Source organism: Hemicordylus capensis, chromosome 5, assembly GCF_027244095.1.
Source record: "Hemicordylus capensis ecotype Gifberg chromosome 5, rHemCap1.1.pri, whole genome shotgun sequence".
Taxonomy (NCBI): domain Eukaryota; kingdom Metazoa; phylum Chordata; class Lepidosauria; order Squamata; family Cordylidae; genus Hemicordylus; species Hemicordylus capensis.
In genome coordinates, this window is record NC_069661.1 from 62,700,203 (window position 1) to 62,725,828 (window position 25,626).

The window sequence follows — 25,626 nt, forward strand, 5'->3', positions numbered from 1 at the left end:
GGGCACATTCTCAGCATGTCCCCTTCCTAACTGTATGGACAGAGATGGTATGTCTACCAGCCCATTGTGCTCATCACACACATATAGTAGTGCTTTTTCTATCTGTACTCTGCATCTGAGGGCACCTGTACTCCAGTATGCTTTTAAAATGAAATGAACACATGTACATTCACACAAATCCATATATACAACACCTTGCATGTAATGTATGTGGCTGATACTTTCAGGTATGCAAATTACAATGTGGACATACTGGGAGGCTTATTTCACTGAAATCTGCAGAATATGCTCACAAGCAAATATGCTTAACAAGAAGGTGGTAGGAATAACAGCAATCATTCTGCAATTATATGTCTATTATTCATGCATACATTTTATGCAAGGAGTTACAGTTAAATTATGAATTGATTTTAAAAACAACATTTGGAAAAACATGATGTTAAACATAATGTTGCAATTAAAAACCTATTAAAAACAAAACTGAATATATCTGAGAAGCTCAGCAATGGGAACCAGTTTGTTCAGCCGTTCCGTCAGAATCTCATATGTAAAATGGAAATAACTTCAATCCATCTTGTGTGGGTAAAGATAAAGACCGTAAAACATGATTAGTACTTAGTAATAATGCAGTATCTGTCAGAAATTTCACCTTGGTGCTGTTTAAAGTGCTCCCGGAAGAACATTCTTCCACTGTGTCCATAGGAAAAGTTTTACATTTATCTCGATAGTCTGCTCAGCCTCTGAAGAGGATTTCAAATTTTTCTCTGGTCCTGATGAAGGCACTGACTGAATTTCTTTCTGCAAATAGTATAACCTGACTAGACATTCCATTTGGCAGACACCAGATGGTTGGTGGGAATGTCTCGTCAGAGTCTGGCAATTGCCTAAGCCTGAAGAGGGAGGGAAACGACATCCGTTGCATAGCGTTCAATATGATCATGAACTGCTTCCATGGCTTAAGCAAATAACAGAAGATGGTGAGCCTCTGGGTCAGCTTCTTAAGACTTCCATGTCACTTTCATGTAGAGTCAAATGGTAAAAACAGACACCACAGTAATCCAAGACATGCATGAATATGACAGCAAAGTCTGTAAACACAAATGCCTGTATGTAGACAATGTGCTCCCGTTCCAAAAGGTATGGAGGCCTTTGTAAACAACAAAATCTTGGGCACACATTTCAGCACACTGAATCATAGCAGTGAAGCTCAATGAGATAGTTGCCTCCTTTATCACTTACTCTTTGTAGCTGTTCTTGGAAGTGACTGTCTCTCAACCCAGGAGCATTTAGTATGCAATATCCAGTAAACAAGGGGGAAAGCATTCTGAGCAGGAAATAAATTGTGTTCCAGATCCTCCAAATATTATAGCAGTTGACTTAGCCTTTCAGTTTACCACTTGCTTGATTTGAATAATGTGGTGTACTACTAATCCCCTAGAAATTATCTTTATGGGAATATTTGTGAAGGGTTGTTTTTCAAATTTTAAAATGTCTATAACTACCACATTTATTTATATCATTTCTGGTATCTGCTTTTCATGAAGCTGTGTTTCCTGTTTTGATTTTTATAAACATTTAATTAAAAAATACTTTTATACATGTTCTCAAAAATCTCAAATGTTTCTGTTGTAAAGAACAATGCCTTATACGAGAATAAAAATCATCTTCATTGCCTTAATCAGTAACATGTACCCTAGGAAAGGCCTGATACTTCATCGAGTGGGTCCCAAGGCAACTCTTATGCATTTTTACTTCCGTGGGACTTCTTTCTAAGTAAACATGCTTAGGATTCGCACTGCAGAACATGGGACTATTTATGTCCTGTCCAAATAAATTCCAATAGTCTTCAAAATATTAGATGTAGTTAAAGAAAAATATAAACACTATCACACAGAAGCTCTACATGATTTTGGACCTTAAAAAGGTGAGTGGGTTTCAGTATCAAGAATATCAGTTCAAAAATAATCTTGGAAACATCCCTAGCATCGAATGTTTGCCTTGAGACAGAAACAAAAAACGGAAACAGGTTCATAAACTGACTTTGATTAAATACAGTATACTAGTAATTCTAGAATAATTATGGTATTTTGCATGGAGCAGAATGCTGAGATAGACTACTACTATACACAGAGGGTGCTTCACACATTTAAAAGAATGGAAAAACATTCAGCAAACTTACAGAATCTGGATATACAGTACCTTTGATTAGGTAACAGAATATGTTAAAACAGGTTGCATTTAGGAAAGGCACCAGCTACCTTTTTCTATTGTTAGATCAAGGCATAGAGTTATAAAACAAGAGAATAACAACTCACACAAATCAGATTTGGAAGAGCAGGAATGAAATACATGGCACCGTCAAAAACTCAAACGTGTGTGCATGTGCAAGTCTGTGCACACACAAAAGCAATGAGAGCCAAAAGTAAAGAATGGTGAATGGAAGGTTCTGGAAAGGCAGTTTAACAGTTACAGAATCTTAATATGCTTGCAGAAAATGCTGCTTGAAATGTAAGTTCATGTCCTATGCATTCTTTTGTTCTTTTTTAACGACATAGGCAGAAAAGAATTCACAGCTATTATTTCTTTTTCTGTGGCATCCTGTCTATCATTGTTCATTTTCTAATGGCTCCAGTTTTCCTATATATACTTTTGAGGTAACAGGGATGAAGCGGTTCAGTAGGATCTGTCAGGATTTTAGGCCTCAGGCCAAACTTGTTTCACTTATGTCCTAAACCATAACAGGTTCAATATGTGCATGTGGATGCTCAAAATAGACAACATTATGAAAATGAGCCACATTGCACCAATTTTCATCAAAGCTGTAAGAATACTCTGTTGGCCTGTTGGCTCAAATCCCCCATGGAAGCATTGTCACATGTGCAAACCCATTTTCAGATTTCCCCAGCTCCCATTACACTAAATTGTAGTTACATTTACAGAGAGTTGGAGAGCAGTTGGCCCTGATCTCCTTTGTGTTTATGACATGTGTTACTGTAATGCAGACCAAGAAACTTAACTGAGAAGGCGCATTGTAGCCGCAATTTCTTAGGTAATAATTCTTTGATCTTTTATTGCGGCCTTGTAAACTCTGTGAACTAGTTCTTGAAATTTTCATTCTTGTGAAAGCTTTAATTCTTCATTTTTGTCCTTTGTGAGGTAAAACTACCATCACCTAAGAAAGATTTAAGCTTTAATGGGAGTAGATGTTTCATGATTTGGCTGTATTCCTTCAACAAATTAAGGCAGTGACTCATTTCCTTAATTATTTTTATCTGCAAGAATAAGATTGGCTATGACTAACTATAAGATACAGTTTCCTTGGGTTTGCAAGCAATGTCAGAGATGTCAAAAGACAATCAATAGACTGCCTGTAGGTACAAGTCCAACATGGTCTTTTGTGGCACACTATATTTTCTCCTCCACAAGTAGAGGTAGGTGGAGCAACGATTTTAAAGATTGGGGAATTCTGTGCTGAATCCCCCAACACAGAAATTGATTTCCAAAAGAAGGAATTTAATAAGCTTAAATGTCAGCCAAAAGGAGATTCTGCTCCTGTTGTCCAAGCCAAACGTTTCCTTACTATATTGCTATATTGAAAACAAATGAATTGTTACATAGGGAAGGTGGAATAAATGCAGGTCAAACTTTACTTGTCTTTTTTGCTCACTGTATAATGTTTGCTCAGTGTGCACATGTCTGTCTCATGCTTGTGCTAAGCTACAAGTTGCCATCAACAGGATTTGAACAGATTGCTTGCATTATGGCAGCAGAGAGGAGCTTGGCAACACTGATTGGTGTTATTATGATGCTGACTCCTTGCTCAAGGGCAAAGACAGGGAAGAAATATTGGTTCCAACATGGTGCTAGAACCACTATCTGTGAAGTTCAGAAGTTGGAAGCAATAGCAGTAAATAAGGCTAAAATTATTTTAGGTTTACATACTTTTAAAGTCCCTAGTGACTGAAAACACAGCCAAGAATTGCTTCAACAGTATTCCTTCATAAATCTACATAATTATCTCTCTCACAGGGGCTTTGGTGAAATTACAAATATACATTTACTAAATTGGGTTCAGTGTCCGTATCGCACATGCCACATTAATATTCAGGACTACAAATGCTTACAAACTGTGGTGAAGTTAGCACACTGCTGAAAAGTAATTCAAATTAAGAGCCCATAACTAGATTAGGGGTAGAAGGTTGTAGGCTACAGTTATCATCAACCCATTCACATTGGTAAGTGCCTATTGAATTAAGGGGATTTCCTTATGAGTACATTTAGAATCACAATAAGAATGATTATAAAATAGTTGTAGTTTCAATCCAGTGAGCTGTTTTGTATAAATTGTTCCAATTTTGATTTTCTGATATAATAAACACACTTAAAACACTAAAAAAGTAAACTGCTTTGTATGAAATGTGGCACACCATAATTCATTGGTTCATGAATTGTTAATTTACTAATTATATTCATACCCATTTTTATACCAGTTTTAATGCACTCTTCTTCGTGGGGCTGCATTGTACGTAGTCCATAAACTACAGTTGGTGCAGAATGAGGCAGCCACACTGGTCTCTGGGATAACATGAAGATCCCATATAATACTGAACTTACAAGAGCTACACTGGCTGCTGATACGTTTCTGAGCAATATACAGAGTGCTGGTTATTACCTATAAAGCACTGGATGGCTTGGCCCAGGATATTTAAGAGAGTGCCTCTTTTGTCATGAAATCTCTCACCTATTAAGATCATCTGGGGAGGTCTGGTTGCATCTACCACCAGCTCCTGGTACCAGGCCTTCTCTGTGGCTGCCCTGGGGCTCTGGAATTCACTCCCTGTTAAAATCAGGGTAAAATCAGGTAAACAAACAAATAATGTGCAAAGTAGGGGATCTTTTTCTTCAGATAGAAAACAATTTGGAAATACATTATAGTGAGTCAGTGACTAACACTTCCAATGTAGTGGGGGCTCTATTCTATTCTATTTAGCCAAGTGTTAATCAAGCCTTTGATGGGTATTGAGGCCATTCATACAATCATATGGGGATCGCTTGAGGTCAGGAAGAGCTCCTACCATGTTCCAGATAGATGAGCAGAACTCCCATTTGGTTCTGCAAACCCTTCACCCAGACAAGCACATCAGCTGGGAGCTTGAAACAAAGAAGGTCCTCCCAGGATCAGGAGAACTTTCCTGGCAGGCATTTCACTGCAGGAGAAGGGAAAAGCCAATGATGTCAGCCTCCACCAACATCCATCAGACTGGCCTATTCAGTCAGTCTCAGTCCTATTCATGCCATTTTGAGGAATGAACCATAGAGAGTGCTGTGCAGAGTGGCTCATTTACAGCTAGTAGCCCCTCTAGCAGCAGCTCTCTGTTACAAACAAGGTGGCTGGCTGCTGGGAGCTTCTGAAAAAATGAAATGCCAGCACACGAGTAAACTCCAAGACAGAAGAACTCCTCTTTTTTTCCTGCCTCAGTAAAGAACCCAGAGGCGCTCTTACCCCTGGACTTCCGGGCCTAAGTCCAGGGCCTGCACACACCCCTGGGGTCCCAGGGGTGTGGTCACAGCTGGCTCGCACTGCACCAGGCAGCCAAGTATGATTGTGACCTGTGCCAGGTGCTTTAGAGACAGAAGGGGGGAGTAGGGCAGGAAAAATGTGGGCTGCGAATATGTTAAGTTGCATATTGAAATGTTTCTGCTAATGCATATTTGCATAGATATACCAGTTTTATATTCTTACATTCTTGTGAGTTCAGTTGCTGTTTGTGTTCTCAAGATGTGTTTAAAATACTGTGTGTGTCACGGTGTGTGTGTCTGTAGGGGGATAATGCTTAATTTGCAGTGGGGTGTGTGTGTGTGTGCTCCAAAGGCCTTTGGTCCAGGCTCCAAAATTACCTAGGTTAAAAGTTTGAGTACACTGGGTGGGAGGGGTTATCAAGGTTTGAGTACATGGGGTGGGAGGGATTATCATGGGTCCACATGAGCCTGGATAACTGGTTTGCTGTTTCCAGTCCTCTTATTCATGGTCCTGTGAAAACATGGACAGAATTTGCTGAAATAAAGTGGGGCTTCTGGCCAACCCCAATTTTTGCATAATTATCAGATTGTCTTGCTGTCTCTTTCCATGCCAAAAGTGCAGTGGTCAAATATCTCCTTCCTCAATATAATAACCAAATACTACCTGTGTGCAAATGAGAAAAAACAGACAAACTACCCTTGGACAAACATTTCTGTTTGTTTGCTAGGAGAAGGTTTAGAGGTATTTGCAGTGTCCCTGGGGTTCTGTAATATATTATTGTCTAAATCTGTATCACAATTTTCTCAAGAATGTCAGTCTTTAAAGTTCACTCGGCACATTTCCGCTTCCTTCATGGCAAGCATTTACGCGTCTTCATAGTCACTTGCCTTGGCAAATGATATTGTAATCCTATCTGTGGGACAGTTTCCCATGTAACAATATTTAATACCACACTACTTAAATTTTGCTTTAACATTAGGAACAAGTTAAAATAATTTATTACATTTATATTCTGTCCTTCCAAGGAGCTCAGAACATGATGCCTAGTTCTTCCCCTCTCTCATATTATCTTCACAACAACCTTGTAAGGTAGGTGAGGTTGAGAGATCATGACTGACTGAAGGCAATACAGAGAGTTTCATCCCTGAGTGAAGCTTTAATCCAGCTCTTCCTGCTCCTAATCCAACACTCTAATCATGCTGGTTGTCAGTTGGACATATATACTTATAAAACTGCCTTTGTGTCAGACCACTGGTCCCTCTATTGTCTGCTTTAAAGCAGCACCTCTCCAAGATTTCAAGCAAAGGTATTTTTCAGCCCTGCTATTTGATATCCTTTTTACCTTAATGTAGCTGAGATTGTATCTTAAACATAAACATCATATCCTGACCCACTGAACTATTATGGTCCTTCCCCTAGCTGTGTTTGGTGAATGTGTCTCGAAAGTATCCATAGGTCAAATTCATACATGCATGTTCTTCACTTGATGTTTCATCCCTAGAGATGTGCACGAACCGGGGTTCAGACAGTTCGGCAGTGGGAGTGTGCATTTACCTTTAAGGAGCAGGAAGGGTGTCCATCCCCCCTCCATGTTTCTCCTGCCAGCACTATCACCAAAAATGCTGGTGCGGGGCTGCTATGTACCTACATGCAGCCCTGGTCAGCGTCGTACTGGAAGTGGCTGGTGCGCATGCGCACATCACACACACTGGCCACTTCTAGTACGATGTTGACTGGGACTGCAAGGAGGTATATAGCAGTCCTGTGCCAGCATTTTTGGCAACAGCAATGGTGGGGGAAACGTGGCATGGGCACCCTCCCTGCTATTTAAAGATAAACCCCCTGAATCGTCCAAACGCCAGACCTCCAGACCAGTTCAGTGGTCCGTAAAAGGTCCGCCGAAATGGTTCATGCACATTCCTATTCATCCCTTGACTCAGCTGATATTGTGAATTGCCTCCATCTGAAAGCATTGTGTTTGTATTGAGTATTGCTATATTTTAACCTGCATGCACCTATACAGTGGTCCATATTGGTAGGGTTGGTCTCAAAATAAGGCAAATAGAGGCGGCCACTTCAGGGGGTGGAGAAGACAGCAGTTGTTGTCCTGCTTCCTGCCTGCTACCATCAAGGCCACCTCACTTGCCCCTCTGCCCTGCATCACCCATGCCTGCTTCCATTTTTGCCCCACCTGTCCTCCTCTCCACTGCTGCCTGGCTCTGTGGCAGAGCACAAAGAGCAGTTCCATTCTCTTCCCTCAGTATTAAGAAGGAGTGGGGATGGAGCAGAAGAGGAAGCTGGGAGGACAGGAGAGTGGTGGGCGAGAACATCTGGGGAGATGTTGTAGCTGACAACTCTCCTTCATTCAGGTGAGGAGGGCAGATAGGTTTCCGATCGAAATACAAAGTGCTGGTCTAAAGCCCTGAATGACTTAGGTTCAGGGTATTTAAGAGACAGCCTTCTTTCTCATGAACCCTGCTGCCTATTAATATCATCTGGGGAGGTACGGTGATGGAGGTGACTTGGGGCGTGGCCTTCTCAGTGGCTGCCCCAGGGCTTTGGAATGCATTTCCTGTCAAAATAAGAGCTTCTTAAACTCTGATTGCTTTTAAAAGTCCCTGAATGTATGCCTGTTTTCTCAGGCTTATAATTAAAATTAATTTTAAACTGTTTAATTATTCTTATCCTGTTTAAAATATTTTGTTTCACTCTGTGAATTGTTTTTATTCTGTGAAAGTGCTTTAATTGTCTTTATTTTTATATTGTAATTTGGGTTGTGTACAGTGCCCAGAGATGTATATTTTATTTATTCATCAAACCCAAACTGCCCAAACTTTCATCTCTGGGTGGTTAACACAGAACAATTAAAACACATATAAAAGTTAAAAAATATCAACAGTTTAAAATCTACCATAAAATTAAAACTGACAATTTTATAAAGCTGAGAATGCTTGAGCGAAAAGATGGGTTTTCAGGTGTTTTTTGAAAATTGCAGAGATGGGGAGGATCGTATCTCAGCAGGGAGCGCATTCCACAATCTCGGGGCAGCAACCGATAAGGCCCGTCTCTGTGTAGCCACCAAACGAGTTGGCAGTAACTGGAGACGGACCTCCTCAGATGACCTCAATGGGCAGTGGGGCTCAAAGTGAAGAAGATGCTCTCTTAGATACCCAGGGCCTAAGCTGTTTTTATATATCAGACAGTTTATAAATATGATAAACAAATAAGAAAGAAGGTGAGAAGGGATAGTATTGGTACATGCCTCAGGTGCACAGAAGTCTTGGTCTGTCCCTGAATTCTGGTAGTTTCTAGCATCTTGAATTTATTTCTTATTACATTTATACCAATCCAGCATTGAAAAACAAGCTTTGAGGTTTTATAAAAGGCCCATTCACATGTTATGTGAATGATCATATAATGAGTATACACAGATACACTCCGCAGGTACAGAAATACACTTCTTATCTCTATCATGCATTTGAAGGGCCTGTATCCAGGCTCACTTTTAAAATGAACACAAGTACAAGCAGAAGGCTGCCGGTTCGAATCTCCACTGGTATGTTTCCTGGACTATGGGAAACACCTATATCAGGCAGCAGCAATATAGGAAGATGCTGAAAGGCATAATCTCATATTGCACGTGAGGAGGCAATGGTAAACCCCTCCTGTATTCTACCAAAGAAAACTACAGGGCTCTGTGGGCACCAGGAGTTGAAATTGACTTGGCAGCACACTTTACCTTTTACATTCATTCACACAAACACTTGTACAGCATAATGTCTGAATCGGGCTGAAGTTGCCCTCAGTTGTCAAGCACCCAATTCTGTGCCTGTTTACTAAGAATCAGATGGTATACGGGTGATGAGATACGCATTTCCACACTTCATAGCTTTTTTCCAATGACCTTCTTTAATGCACAATTGATTAATTAATGCTATAGCCCTTCTCCCAGTACTGTCAAGTATCTTTGCATAAGGCTGCAGCCAAAACTGGTAACAGTTTTGCTGAATTATTGATTTAATGCAACAGGGATATGACTTGAATTTTAGTCTTCCGAGATTAAATATCCGACACTGTACTCAGTTATCATGCTTCCCATTCAAGAGCTGCATTACCTGCTTTGTGAATAAACAGCTTTTATTTTTTTATTTATTTGGCAGCTACCAAGCTGCTAACTTGGCAGCTCTCTTTCTCAAGTAATAAACTCGCTCTTAAAACCCTGCCACAGGATAAATGTAATACCGTATTATTAGCTCTCAGTTTGGCACTATTTTTTTCTCTGAAGGTCTGTACATTTAACACCTGTGTGTCAGGCAGAAATTCAAAAGGTGAGGCTTTGAATGGCGTAGAGATAGCTATGAGGAAAGCTCTACCTGTTTAACTTCTGTCTGTCATACAGCTGTGAAAGGTGCAGTGACTCTGACAGGAATAAAAATGGCAATTTTATATTCAGCCTGGATACAGTCCATACGTTTATAATAAGAATGTGATGTAGTTTGTTGAGATGGCACCACTCACATTGTAAATGGGGGATTGTATGTTTGAAGGTGCCTGAACCTAAAAACAGCTTGCATTTAGGAAACTAGCACATGGGGTGGGGGGAGAGAGCTAGGATAGAATCTTTCTGTCTGATGTAACATCATGGAAAGCATATACTTTTAACCATGTCATTAGTATGTCCATCCAAAATTTGCATAGAGCTGTTTCTGGTTAAAAAAAGTACCTGGATGAAATTTTGCACAACTGATAAGCATTCTGCTGTTATCCACAGGTACTAAAATGGGATTGATTCAATGGACCTGTGAACTTGAACGTGGCTCATTACTATTAAAAGAATAGTATAGATTGCTGAAAGTCTTTCAGCATAATCATTTTTTGAGAATCAAATGTGCATTTGTTTCCTACATGTACTGCATAATCTACGCATGTTTTGTTTGAGCTGAAACCACACTTTCGTTGAGGACATCACATTTTCTGAGTAGTCAAAGTACAGTTTTTGCATCAATTAAAAAACCAAACCAAACCCTCCAAGTAGTGCTTTTATAGGCTTTGCCAATGCAATGTGTGCAGAAAAGTCAAAAGATTATTATGTCTGTTTTGGTTGAAGGTTTTCATGCACTCCCTTGTCCAAACTTACTAGTGCATCCTCAATATTAGAAAAAGTTGCAGACATAAGTATTCCAGCTTCACTCAGTGAATCCAGACACTTCCCACATGCAGGAGAATTACTGGGCTACACTGGAATGGTATGGATCATGGGTTCTCAACCTTGCGTTTCCAGGTGTTGTTGGACTTCAACTCCCATAACCCCCACCCAAAGGCCTTTGGGGCTGGGGATTATGGGAATTGAAGTCCAGTAAGATCTGGAGACCCAAGGTTGAGAATCCCTGGATTGGATGATTAGGTTACACTAATTAATGCAAGAAAATATATAATAAATATGTATACTGCTCTTCAACAAAAGTTCCCAAAGCTGTTTACAAATGAATGAATGAATGAATGAATAAATAAATAAATAAATAAGCTCCCTGTGGGCACCCAATCTAAATGATATAAGAAGTAAATAATGTAAACAGTAAAACCTATGTTCCTCTTCCCACCCCTCATCACTTGTTACTTTTTAATATCACCTTTTTATCATTACTTCTCATTTAAAGTTGATTTGGCATTGGGCAACTTCACCTCCTATGTCTAATTGTATTAACTCTAAATATATTTTTTAAAATCACATTTAGATTTTGGTGTTTCCTAATCAGACTGAGAAGGGAATAGAGATATATGTATCAAGGCAGGAATATCCTCCCAGAAATCCTTTAGAGTGAGAATCAGTGAGCTGTATTGTTAATTTCAAAGCTTTCCCTTGTAATACTGTTTTGTCGATTATAAAGTTGACGAAAATGAAATTTTTAAAAGTGGTTTTCTTCATGGCATGTTCTCCACTTAGTCATGCTTTGAAAAACCAACAGGCTCTTTTACTTTTTTCATTTGAACATCCTTCATCCAAAAGAGGCTAATTTTCTCTGTGGGTATGCTTGTCAGATCAGTGAACTGCAAACCTTGAACCTTAACAAATAGAAACCGAAAAGCTGGCTTTGAAAAGGTAGAATTGCTTACCGTAATGCCTTGCACAAGAGGCATCTTAAAAAGATAAAAAAGCAGATATCATTTGTAATGCATATGGAAGAGGCTATATTAGCTGGACCAAAAAAAAAAAAATCCATATTTTTAGAACAATAAAATATGATGAGTTGTCATTAGCCTGCCCTAAACATATCTGCCTATATACATATCCAGTGTTTCAGGTCTGATGCTTTTTAAGGGTTGGAACCACAGTGCATTAGTACAATTTATTATTGATGTTGCCTGACTGCCATATTTAATGGCTGGACTGAAAGCCCCAACATTCCATTATTATTGTTTATCTGAAATCACATATAAACTGTTATCAGCCATGCAGACCTAGGGCAAGTTTGCTCAGTCAAAAATAACTCCACAAGAAGTGGCTCATGCCAAATGTAATCATGCACATGCCTGGGATTTCATGGAGGATGTAATCTGGCATGTCTCTCAGTACAACTGCAGCTTCCCAGTGGCAATTGCTGCTGTCCTAAGAGCACTTTTTCAATTCAGTGCGCTCCCAGGAATTACTGCCAGGAAGTTGCAGCTCCATCTGGGGAGGTGCTAAGTCACACATTACATCCATGTATATTACTGCATCCTCATGTGAACCATCTCTAAAAGACAAGGCAAATAATTCAGCCTTAGGCTGAAGATTGATATAGATGGCCAGCCTAACCCAGAAATAAGTAAACAGTCAATCCAGGATATATTCCCTTTCTGCTATCAATCTTTCCAGTTCATTTATTATACATTTTGTGCACTGCAGCCTGCTCCAAAGAACTGCTGCATCAGCATCAAGTGCTTGAGGTGGGACATACCAACAATTACACCAATATAGTATCACCAAAAAGGATGTTACACCTGGATTGTTGTGGTACTATGCCAATGCTGCATGCATATGCAATAATATATCTTGTGAGGCAGGGATGCAAAATATATAAACCACTTATTATGCAAGTCCTTTATCTTCTCGTGTATCCATTTACAGGTGGAACTCGGAAAATTAGAATATCGTGCAAAAGTCCATTAATTTCAGTAATGCAAATTAAAAGGTGAAACTGATATATGAGACAGACGCATTACATGCAAAGCGAGATAAGTCAAGCCTTAATTTGTTATAATTGTGATGGTCATGGCGTACAGCTCATGAAAACCCCCAAATCCACAATCTTGGAAAATTAGAATATTACATGGAACCAAGAAGACAAGATTGAAGAATAGAACAATATCGGACCTCTGAAAAGTATAAGCATGCATATGTATTCAGTACTTGGTTTGGGCCCCTTTTGCAGCAATTACTGCCTCAATGTGGCGTGGCATGGATGCTATCAGCCTATGGCACTGATGAGGTATTATGGAAGACCAGGATGCTTCATTAGCGGCCTTCAGCAATTCTGCATTGTTTGGTCTTATGTCTCTCATCCTTCTCTTGGCAATGCCCCATAGATTCTCTATGGGGTCAGGTCAGGCGAGTTTGCTGGCCAGTCAAGCACAGTACACTGTATACTTTTCAGAGGTCTGATATTGTTCTATTCTTCAATCCTTGTCTTCTTGGTTCCATGTAATATTCTAATTTTCTGAGATTGTGGATTTGGGGTTTTTCATGAGCTGTACGCCAAGATCATCACAATTATAACAAATTAAGGCTTGACTTATCTCGCTTTGCATGTAATGCATCTGTCTCATATATCAGTTTCACCTTTTAATTTGCATTACTGAAATTAATGGACTTTTGCACGATATTCTAATTTTCCGAGTTTCACCTGTTTCTATGAAACTCAATGCAAACAGGACTTTCACTTACTCAGGTACTTGACACATTAGGAGATGGGGCATCGCTCAGTGGTATGCTTTGCATGCGTGTTCTAGATTCCATCTTCAGCATCCCCAATTAAAAGGACCAAGTAGCACGTGATGGGAAAGACCTCTATCAGAGACCCCAAAGAGATGCTGCCAGTCAGTACAGACCAGGGCTGTACAACTTCAGCCCTCCAGTTGCTGTTGGACTACAGTTCCCATCATCTCTAACTAATGGCCACTGTGGCTGGGTCAGGGGCGTAGCTAGGGGAGAAGGGGCCCATGTTCACCCCTCTCTCTGACAGCCCCCCAGAGTGAGGGAGATAATGAAGAAAAGAGGGAGTGGTGGAACTGGAGGGCCTTCAGGAGCTGGGGCCTGGGTTCTTTGAACCCTTCCGCTCAATTATAGCTACATCCCTGGGCTGGAGATGATGGGAGTTCTAGCTGAAGAACAGCTGGAGGGCAGAAGCTGTGCAGCCATGTTATAGACCATAGTGAGCTATATGGACCAATGGTCTGACTCCCTATAAAGCAACCTCATCTGTTAATCTCCCTCCTGATCCTGCTATATGAATACTGAACTGAATTATGCAGATTACTGTACAAGCACATTGTGGAATGGTACTGTAAAGCTATACTGTATCTTTATTGCTTTCCGTTAAAAAAGAAAGAAATATACATGGCATTATGACCAGTTCTATAATTACTGTAATATTGCTCTGCTGTTTAATGAGTATACTGATTATGCTTAGCAAAAGTTTGTGGAACAGCTTTCTTTAGTCTCAAATTCACGACAGTTCCCCCTTCTATTTGGCAGTACATTAATGGAAATGGAAAATTGCCTCATTCTAAATGTCAGAATAATAGAGCACCAAAAACAGTTCAGTCATGTCTTTCAAACCACGCACATATGGTTCAGCACCAAATGTCACAATTCTTCCCCACTTCCTTTCCATTTGTCTCTTGTCTCTTATCACTGTCTGAGTCAAAACTTTCTCAAAAGCTCAGTCTGTAACCTGCCTCCCTTGACAGTATATTTTTCTAGCCAGGAAAGCATAAAGGTCTGTGCTCAGTACCCTAAATTAGGTATGCCAAATGAGTTAGGCAAGTTTAGAGGCCACATGGTAGCAAATGCCAGCCTTAAAAGTCAAATTCTCTTAAGTTACAGTTTTTTAAATTATTCAAAATCTTATGTCAATCACTTCATTGGTTTCTTAGAGCCAAGGAAGACTGGGATACAATGAAGTTGTGCTGAATGCATTTATATTGCCATAAAGCACTTAACAGTTTCTAGCAGTGCACCATATTCTGCCCTTTCTGTCTTTCATGACCAGGCTCAGCAGGTGAGTAGCCACAGGAACTATCTGTGGTGTAGTAGTTCAAATTCTCTGCCCACAATATTTCACAGGACTGTACTCCTCATGTTAAGTATTGTGTCCTGATTTGGCCTTAAATTAGGATAATATTTCTGTCTCTTAAGAAACTGTTCACAAGTAGAAGACAACTTTTGTTTCATTTCTTAAACTGTGTTCTATTTCTTTCTTTTTCATTGCAGCTAAAATACTCTTCCCTCTGGCTTCAAAATACTGTAAATCCTCAAACAAACATTGCTTTCTAGACTGAAGAAAAACTCTTTAGATGAATACTTGAAGCTCAGGGTTGCTGAAACACTGAACTCCATAACCATCAATGACACCTATTCCAAAAGTATTTTTGGTTCTAGAACTGAAACAAGTGTTTTTGTTGCATACAAGAGATTTGACCAAATTCACAGGCATACACATGGGAATTAGAGCATGACACTAGTTTGATGTGTCATGCAGTATTTATGCTTTCAGCACTGTGAAGGGCGTTATTATACTTGCTCTGTTCTTTTCAACAACTGTTCTTTTTGATGGGGTCTTATATAGTTCTTTGAAGATGCAGGTCACTCTTGCAACACCCACAATCATGCATGTTGCACTTTTCTTAGCAATATCAAATAACTAAATACTGACACTTTAATCCTGCAAAGAATCTCTGTTATGGCTTGTACATGCACTATTTTGTTTGTCACATCTACTTCCAAGCTTCTACATTTGGGTTTTTCATTAGCTCTAGATATAGCAGGAAATATAGCAAAATATTCCAACCCATTCTTATTTAGGAGGGGAGCTATAGCTGACTGGTAGAGCACACACTTTGCATGTAGAAAGTCTCACCAGCCTCAGTCCTGGGCATCATCATTTAAAAGGATCTCAGAGATGGGAAAGACTCTTGCCTGAGACCTTGGAGAGGCCCTGCCAATTGGAGTAAACAGTATGAGACAAAAGCCATAATTCTGTGCACTGTTACCTCGGCGTAATCCCCACTGGGCTCAGTGAGACTTATTTCTGAAGAAACATGCTGGGTGGCTTCACATTTAATACTGCAAATAAGTACGGAAGAGCTGTCAGTTCCCACCAAGCACACTACTGTCCCTCTACTGCCACTTCTGTGACATCTGACCCAGCCAATGTTGGGTGGAGAAAGTCAGTAACTCACCTCAGCTCAACTCTGTCAAGCTAACTGCAAAGGTGTGGTTCTGAATGATGGGCTGAGGTGGGTTACCAACATTCTCCACCCAACATTGGCAGGTTCAGACATCACAGAAATGATTTCAATAGTGGGAGCATGCACATGGTGAGAACCAGCAGGTCTTTCATAATTAACATGCTGCCATTGTGTGTGAAACTGCCCACTTAATATTGCCTTGCATGTGCAGCAATGGAAATAACTCAGTATAAAGCAGCTTCATATGTTCACATGTTATTATCTGGATCCACCATGCAAATTTAAAACTAGTTTTTGAAACCTAGACTCTTCATATTTTAAATCAGAATCTTGCTCCTTTAACTTGTACAGCTCTGAATGGAGTTGTGTTTCAACTAAGACTGTATTTTGGATGGTAGCTACATAATCATTGGTGTTGGGAATAAAGCACAGACGTATATTGTAATGCCCCCCCCCCCCCCGCCCACACCAACTAGACACCTAGACAGGAATAAGAAAATGGTTGTTTTCTGTATCAAAAAGCAATTGGTAAAACAGACATGAAATACAATTGCATGGCTTTGTGACAGAAAGTTCTGTACTTTGAAAAGAAAGTAGGGATTAATATTAAGTTAAAAGTAAAGTTAAATTAGAGGACTCAGTATTATTGGAACATACTCATCTGCTTAAAAAGAGGATCAGGTTGGTGGAGATACATGTACACCTGAGATAGACAAGAAATAGGTACTGGACAATAAATGTACTTGTGGAAGTTTTTTTTAAAAAAATACAATGTAAGATATGCAGGATGTGCATATCAATTGACTTCTAAGTAACATGTGATAATTCCATTATGTTTGCTGAAAGATGAATGTATATGCGTGAGCTCAAATGTGTATAATGCCTAATCTCACAACATATCCAGGGTGAGTAAAGAAATGAATTAGGACCATAATGGCAGGTCCTGATTCCAGTCTGTGTAAATTCAGTTGAATGTCTGTATGGGGTGTCTGCATATACAACTGTATGTGTGTAAGAGTTTCTCCTCATATTCAGGAACAATGGGGAAAATTAGAATTCTCAGTCACAGCGACACCTACTTATGTACTGTTGAGATATAGATAGATAGATTATCTATCTATCTATCTATCTATCTATCTATCTATCTATCTATCTATCTATCATACATTTAACATCACTCACAAGTCCACCTTCTATGTATGTTTATACAGCCTGGATCTGTTGTAACTTGTAAGAAGAGGGCTATAGAGTGATGATTTTCAATTTCATATGTTCATAGTAGCTGTATTCACATATTAGATTCCTAATAGCCTCATTCATATAACCCTAATCAGGGTCGGAGGGACATGCAGCCAGCCAGGGTAGGAAAGCCATATGCGCTCTCTGTCAGCAGTCATATGAACCCAAACAAAAAAGTAGAAGGAAGGGAGAGTGATTGTGTGGGAGGCAGGAGCTGGGTAGGGTGAAGTTATGTCCACCCTCAATAAAATGATGGGGATAGAATGTGGGTAGGGGGCACCTGTCCTATATCTGGTTGTCTCTAGCTCTTATATATTGAGGCTATTCACACTCGTGGAAGAAACCAGGCTAAGGGAGCCCAGCCTGTTTCCTCTCGTGCATGTGAACCACTGGGAGCCACATAACTCCCATTCAGCCTGCTTAATTGCCTCTCCTTAAACGAGGTTAGTGGAGTGAGCGCTCCGCTAACCCTGTTTAGTTCATCGTGAGTTGCTGCGGTGCAGCTGCGCACCACGGCAACCTGCGAGTATACCCCTGACCAGGAGCCAACAGCAAGCCTCTTGTCTTCAGGGGTCTCCCCAGAATGCCCCCCACACTCACGTGGGGCATCCTGGGACCTCCGAGAGCCAGACAGCTCCCGATCCCCACCGCCTCGGAGCCAGTAGCTGTGTGGGCAGCCAATCCAGCTGCCCAGGGCTAGCCTGATGATCGTCTGTGGGGAGAGTGGGCTTGACCCACTCTCCCTGCAGAACCCTATTAAGCTCTACACACTGATCATGTGTATAGCCTCAATAAGTAAGTTTAACCATCAGAGCTATATCATGAAAAACCAGTGAGATAATGGTGGCTTTGTGTTCTTTTTCCAGTTTGCTGCTAGAGAGATCTTTGTAGTAGCTAATTTTGGTAATCATTTAAATAGCATCCTTATTCATATATTGATTGATTAATTGATTGATTTCAATTTAGATACCACCTTTCATAAAACTCATCTCAAGGTGGTTTATAAAACTTAATACAATAAAATCCCATATAATCACATTAAAATATCAATTAAATTAAATCCATAAAAAAACACATAGAAGATATGTTATTCACAATACCTGTAAGAATTCAACAGAATTCTTACAGGATCCTCAGGTAAATGATAACATGCTATTTGGTTAACACAGCATTGCTTGATTTTAGAACACATCCATTAAATGTGTATAATCTGCATATGGTTCTCCAGCCCACCAACAGCTCTCATGAGGTAAATTATATATTATTTTCAATTTATATTGTATTAAGAATGCTTGATGTAACATTTTCAAACAATTCCCTTAAATTCATAGAAATCCGGTTCTTACTAGGGATGTGCACGAATTGAAAATTGTGAGTCATTTTGTGTTCAAATCAAAACCTGCTGTTTTGATTCAAACATGAATGCATTCTGCTTGAAACAAGGTCAATTCGATTTGGACTTTATTAGATTCTAATCAAAGCTGAATCGATTCGACCTGTACTGGGGGAGGGAGAGTCTCATTTTAGCACTTTAAAACATAAACAAAGAGGCACCAGGGGCGCCCTGAAATTATCTATAATGAACATAGCCCACAGTAGAGAGGGGATGCGGTGACCCCCAACCCACCATCCCCCTTTGCCAAAGAAGAGGCGCAAAAGCACTTTGCAGAGCTGGCAGTGGCGCCAGCAGGGAAGCAGCAATGACCTAACTGCCTGGTGCCCTCTATTCCTCTGAGGCCGCTGGCTGCTTCTTTTAGGACGAAGAGGTGCAGATGCTCCTTTGAACCGCTCCTGGTGGGAGCAGTTAAGATTGCAGTGCTGGCAGCAGTGGGGAAATGCAACCGAAAATGCCATCCCTCTCCATGGCTGGCCTGGCCGGCCACTCACAACAGACTAACACACACCAGGCTATCTCTAAGCCTTTAAATGGCCTCTGCGCAAACGCAGGGTGTTCTCGCAAAAATAAATAAATTGGGCTACCCCTTTAAATGGCCTCCCTGTGCCTGCACCTGGGCCAGCTCTATAAGAATTGGCCTCGGTCCAGTTTGACTTAGATCCGGCTCTAATTTTAAAGTTTGGGCACTATCTAGAACTGTTGAGCCACGATGGTTCTATCTAGAACCAGCTCACACATCTCTATGGTATATTACAAATAATAGTTCAGATTTAGTTAGACTATCTGAGTACGGTGGCCCTCGTAATTCATGGGGGTTCCATTCCCACCAATTCACGTAAATATGGAAACTGCAAATAAAGAAAATTTACCCCATGGGAATCCAGGGATTAGGTTTCTTCTCTGAAAAAAACACTAAAAAATTGGGGGAGGGCAGAAATAAGGGTAGAAAGCATAGCACCTTGTTCTGCAATTCTCTAGGTTTCTAGGAATGCCAACCCCCACAATACTCTTATTTTTCTTTTTTTAAAATTTAAACAAAAAAGAACCACAAAATGGCTTTGTCCTTCAAAATGGCAGCCAGAAATGACATCAGAAGACATTTCCGGCAACTCAGGAAGTGCAGATAGACAAAAATTGCCTTTATATCATGCCACCGATACAGAATGACCCATCCGCAGAAACATGAAATTGCGATTCATGAAACCATGGATAACGAGGGTCTCCTGCAGTGTTCTCGCTCTTTTAAAAATCTGTGTGTGGAATTAGATTTGTTCTGGGCAGCAGTATCAAGGCAGTGTGTGCGCATATGCATTCAGCGTGGGGCCTTCCTGATTCAACTTGAGCGGGATCTAAAACTGAGCGGACATCAAAAAATGTGTGAGCATGTGCACATGCATACGCCTTAGAGTGAGCACTGGTCTCTAAGAGTACAGTCCATATTTCCTGATGAAGGCTACTATTGCATGTCTTATTTGTGGGGGAAAGGTGCATTCTTGGGGTATAGCATCTTATCTGTTCCTTAACTTGATCAAATGAAACAACACAATATTTAGTGAGATCTTTTAAAATTGCCATATCCTTTTCCTCAGATTTGGACAGATCACTTAGAATAGCTCTATTGTTAATCTACTCATTATATTGATATGAAGTATGTGGGGAAAGACCAGGTGCCAACTTAGATTTCTGTTTCCTCCAAACTTGAAATATTGTTTTAACAGATGGACGTGCTGAGTTAAAATCAAGATAAATTTTAGTACAATACCACCAAGCATTTTTAATAGATGGATATATACAGCTCTTAAACATGTACATGTTTTGTACACATCCATGTACAAAATATGTACGTATTTTTGTGTGAATGATTGTATATGTGTTCATTTTAGAAGTGAGTACAAGCTCTCGTAAATGCATGGTACAGATAAGAAGTTTATTACTGTATATGTGTTGAACCTAATGTGTGAATGTATACACTTACAGATCTGTATGTGCGTACACTATACATAGATTGTACTTGAAATGAACATACATGATTAGGGCTTAAGTATATTCTGCTTGTCTAATTATAGTTTTTGTCATGACCTGTGGGTTTATAAGTACAGTTTTTGGGATTTTATTTGTATTTTTCTTTTGTTATGGATGACTGACAAAACAAATAAAACTTACTGACTTGCTTAATATGTTCATTGATCAAACACTACAGAATTTATATATCACATCACCTCAAATACAATCTTTTACAGTGGAAGCAGTTCATCATTCACTTATGCATTAGACACTTACTAATGCATAAATGAGAGCTCTACATGCATGTGTGATACATCCCTAAATGGTGTATATAGAGGGAACAATCCAAATCTATAAATACTAATGGAAACCAGAGAAACTGTCATTTCCCAGGTTTTGTTGGCCAAAAGGTAATAAATAATCATGGACTGGGAAGTAGAATAAGGCAACAGGGAAATAACTTAAATACTTACATATGCATTTGAAAAATCTCAATAACAGACCAGAGGGATTAGAATTACTAACACAGGATGTGAAACTAGATATTATAGGAATCATTAACACTGAGTGGAAGGAGTCATGACTGCAAAATAGATGAAGCATATTTGTTATTCAGGAAATCTGAGCATAATTGAAGAGTTGTGCTGAATATATTCACAATGCAACTGATAAATAATGAAAACATAAGGCAACACAGAGCTGAAATCAGGACTCACTATTGTTGGGCAGCTACTGAGGCCTCAGGGCCCCCAGAAGAGCTCACTGAAACAACCTCTATGTCCACAGGTTTCATGTGGTCGTGGTGGAGGGATTCTGTTGTGAGTATCTCAGGAACCACCCAGGTAGGAGGCAACCCAAGGGGGCAACTTGTCAATGGGCCCCTGAAGCCTGGAGCTGGTCATGTGGTGGCAGTATGGCCCAAGAGGCTAATGTTCAGATTTTGCTATATGAGTGACGATTATTCAGTTCTGCTGTATTGTAGCCAGCTGCTATTTTGGTTTACTTGTTCATTTCAAACCATGATGTTTTCTTATATTTCATTAAAGTCCAGTTCTATCCGTGTTGTAGGCTGTAAACTGAGGACTAGATGGACCTATGGTCTGCTCTAGCAGGGACCTTCTTATGTTCTTGGCATGTACTTTTGCACTGAAATGTGATCATACCATGGAAGCTTAGTGTAGGGTATCTCTATATGGTATGGCCTACAGCACCAATAAGACTTCTGGAGTTACCAGAAAGATTCTGATGTATTCAGCAGTGAACTTGGGGTCTCCACAATCTGAAAGAATTCCAAAATGCATTTCTAAAAGTTTCACCCATTCCTATATCTCTATTATATCCTATTAACGAAATGCAAAATGTAGTTTCACCCATTTCTTTATCTTGCCTTCCTAATTTTATTTTGAGGCAGACTTCAAGAAGAGGGGCCACTTCCAGACCAGGGTTGCACTAACATAATACCATTGTACCAGCACAAAGATATAGCATGGCATTGAGAGCTGGTCTTGTGGTAGCAAGCATGACTTGTTCCCTTAGTTAAGCAGGGTCTGCCCTGGTTGCATATGAATGGGAGACTAGAAGTGTGAGCTATGTAAGATATTCCCTTCAGGGGATGGAGCTGCTCTGGGAAGAGCAGAAGGTTTCAAGTTCCCTCCCTGGCTTCTCCAAAATAGGTTTGAGAGAGATTCCTGCCTGCAACCTTGGAAAAGCTGCTGCCAGTCTGTGAAGACAATACTGAGCTAGATAAACCAATGGACTGACACAGTATATGGCAGCTTCCTATGTACTGTGAAAAGAAAGGAACATCTGTTCCATACTAGTTCTTGCACTAGTGAAAGATATTGACTAGTTGCACCATTCATGGCATAACATGTAGCACCTCCACTAGTTGTTGTGCAAAATCATGGGGTACTCAACTTCATAGAGCTGTGCAAGCTTTTTAAGTGTGTGCAGGGGCCTAGCTACAATTGAGCAAGGGGGAACAACTGTCCCCAGGCCCCAAGGGTCTGGTGGCCCCCCAAGGCTCTCCTCAGCCAGGTCACCTCATTGCCCCCTCCCACCCCCAGCAGGTGAGCACTTCACTGGGTGGGGCCAGTGCTGAGAATGGGGCTGTCAAAGCCGCGGCAGAGTTTCATTTCCCCTGTCAGCAGTTGGTGGAATTACTGAAAAGGAGTTCTTTCCAGGGAAAGGAGCTCATTTTCAGCTATTCCACAAACTGCTGACAGGGGATATTAAACTCTGCTGGGGCTGTAACAGCCCCGTTCTTGGCAACAGCCCCACTCCCTTGCATCAGATGCCAGATGGAGGAGGCATGGCTTGGGGCGCGCATGCAAAGGAACAGGTCAGAGGAGAGCTGGTCTTGTGGTAGCAAGCATAACTTGTCCCCTTAGCTAAGCAGGGTCGACCCTGGTTGCATATGAAAGGGAGACTAGAAGTGTGAGCACTGTCAGATATTCCCCTCAGGGGATGGAGCCATTCTGGGAAGAACAGAAGGCTTCAAGTTCCCTCCCTGGCTGTGCTGTGTACAGCCCAGAGGATGTGATTTTGATAGGCCTGCTCCAGTCCATCGGCACTGTGATTTATTGACCATCAATATCACAAGCTATCTACTTTCTAAATGGTTGGTTTATGCTATGGATAAAGTGTTTTAACATTATTTGTCAGGACCTGAACAACTGAGGACTCTTTTGTCAGTTCTGTACAGCCTTTCCAAATGGATGTGAACCTGGCTAGGCTGGATGCTGTGGCAGCACTGAGGAAAGGGTGGGGATGACCCAACTCAGGCCTGAGCCCCATATAAGCCGCTGCCATGGGTTGGTTGGCAGTTGTTAAGAAAGTGCTCCAAAAGAACAACCAAGAGGAGAAAGAAAATAAGCCCAGGCTCCAAGAAAGGGTCTAAAAGTCCCCAACAGCCAGGCAACCACTTTTGACCAGTGCTGCAACAGCAACAGACCTAGGCATGACCTCCCCGAAGGCAATCTAGTGTACATAGACAAGCAGTAGCACCATCTTAAAGGGACAGATGATACTGAAATGATACTTGAATAACATTAATCCAAACTTGACTGATGATAAGGTGAATGTCCCTTTGGCGCTTGTAAGCAACCTCACCATCTAAGGTCTCTCCTTCTGAGGCCACGACCTATCGGACCCTGACATATTGGTTTTATATTTTTAAATGATGTGCGTGTTCTCAGAGGACTTCTGGGGGCGGGGGGAGAAATGAATCAATAATCATCCTCATGTTGGTTATAAAACATTATTGTTCATTGCCCCTAGGCTATACCTTCTAGCGTATAATGCACATTTACAAGTTTAGCCAGTTGATGTAAAGGTGCACTGGAACAAATGAAAATGGATAAAGTTCCATACATTTGTGCAGCTGTTTTGAAGATTTCTATGATTCGACAAAGAAAATGGGAATTAATAAGCAAGTGTCAATAGACCACTCTCTGTTTTGAAACAGTACTTTTCTTTTTTTTCATGAGAAGTCAGTATAATATGTTGTTAAACAGAGGTGCTTTGAATAACAATAAAACATCTAGATCTTCCTTTATGAATTGAAAAAGCCAATATTGGTAGAAGCGCAGCATGGATACAGTAGTGAAAAGCCGTAATTAAGACCTCTTGCCTGCTGTGGTACACTCTAATAAGTCTCCTAAGAATGGATTTAATGTGCGAATTAGCTTAATCACCAAGGAATTAAAGAGAATACACTAATTCATATGAAAATGGTGCTCTAAATGCAGAGAGGCAAGAGAGAAAAAGGTCTTGGAGTAATTTCTGCATCTGATCAGCTGGCTTGTCAAATCCATTTTACTGTAGATAGTTGGCATGACATGACTTCAGATTTGGGTTGCTGGGTCCAAATGGTGAAAAAAGTCAAAATCCATCACCAAAAAAAAGTGGAAATAGAGGATGTTATTCACGAAACAAGTCTCCAAAAACTCTCCACTTTGCCTAACATTTGCATATGTTAATTGGTATTATATATGTGTATTTTGATGAGAATAAATACAGCTCACCACGGTGAAGTTGATGACCAGGTGAGCTGTATGTCTGCTCAGTATGCTGTCTAGGTGCAGAGTTCTCAAGGCCCCAGCTTCTTGACTGTAAATTCAACTCCTGGTTAGGTTAGCCACACACACTGTCTTCCACACCCATGGGTCACCCAGCCAGCTCTACCCAGCCAGGCCAGCAGCTTCACCTCTTGGCTCGAGGCAGGGCAGTCAGCTAGCTACTGAGCCAGCCTCTTTGCATGCTGGTGCAGTGGTGCATGCACGGACTCCCACTCTACAACTACAAACATTTCTCTACAACTTTTCAACAGAAGGTTTCACAGTGGTTTTCAAAGAAAATTAAATAAAAAGATGCTCCCGTTCCCAAAGGGCTCACAATCCAAAAAGAAACGCAAAGTAACAGCAGCATCAGCCATTGAAGGAATGCTGCGCTGGGGTAGGATAATGCCAGTTGCTCCCACCGCTCTCTATGAGAGGAGAGCAGGTCTTGTGGTAGCAAGCATGACTTGTCCCCTTAGCTAAGCAGGGTGCCCCCTGGTTGCATATGAAAGGGAGACTGGATGTGTGAGCACTGTAAGATATTCCCCTTGGGATGGAGCCACTCTGGGAAGAGCAGAAGGTTTCGAATTCCCTCCCTGGCTTCTCCAAGTTAGGGCTGAGAGAAATTCCTGCCTGCAACCTTGAAGAAGCTGCTGCCAGTCTGTGAAGATAATACTGAACTAGATAGACCAATGGTCTGACTCAGTATATGGCAGCTTCCTATGTTCCTATGTTCTCCTCATGATAAATAGAATAAATTCACCACTTTAAAAGGTGCTCTTTTACTCAGTTAGCAGGGGTAGCTTCTAATTGAGTTAGTTAGCTAACTGCTAACTGAGTAAAGTTAGCTAAATGCTAACTGCATAAATTTAACTAACGGCTAACTTCTCATTGCCGCCGCCGCCGCCGCCACCACATGAAGGAAGCAAACTGTACCTGCCAGGCCCACCAATCCGTGT

At 40.7% G+C, this 25,626-nt stretch overlaps 1 long non-coding RNA gene across 2 annotated transcripts in view; it reads left to right on the plus strand.

Moving 5' to 3' along the window:
* The first annotated feature begins 2,469 nt into the window (after positions 1–2,469).
* LOC128327741 (uncharacterized) overlaps positions 2,470–25,626 on the plus strand; it is a 36,121-nt gene continuing 12,964 nt past the window's right edge. The window contains exon 1 of one of the 2 annotated variants that reach the window (XR_008308755.1): positions 2,470–2,508. This is a non-coding gene — a long non-coding RNA (uncharacterized LOC128327741). The remainder of the gene's footprint in view (positions 2,509–25,626) is intronic. The other variant, XR_008308754.1, reaches the window with a different exon arrangement.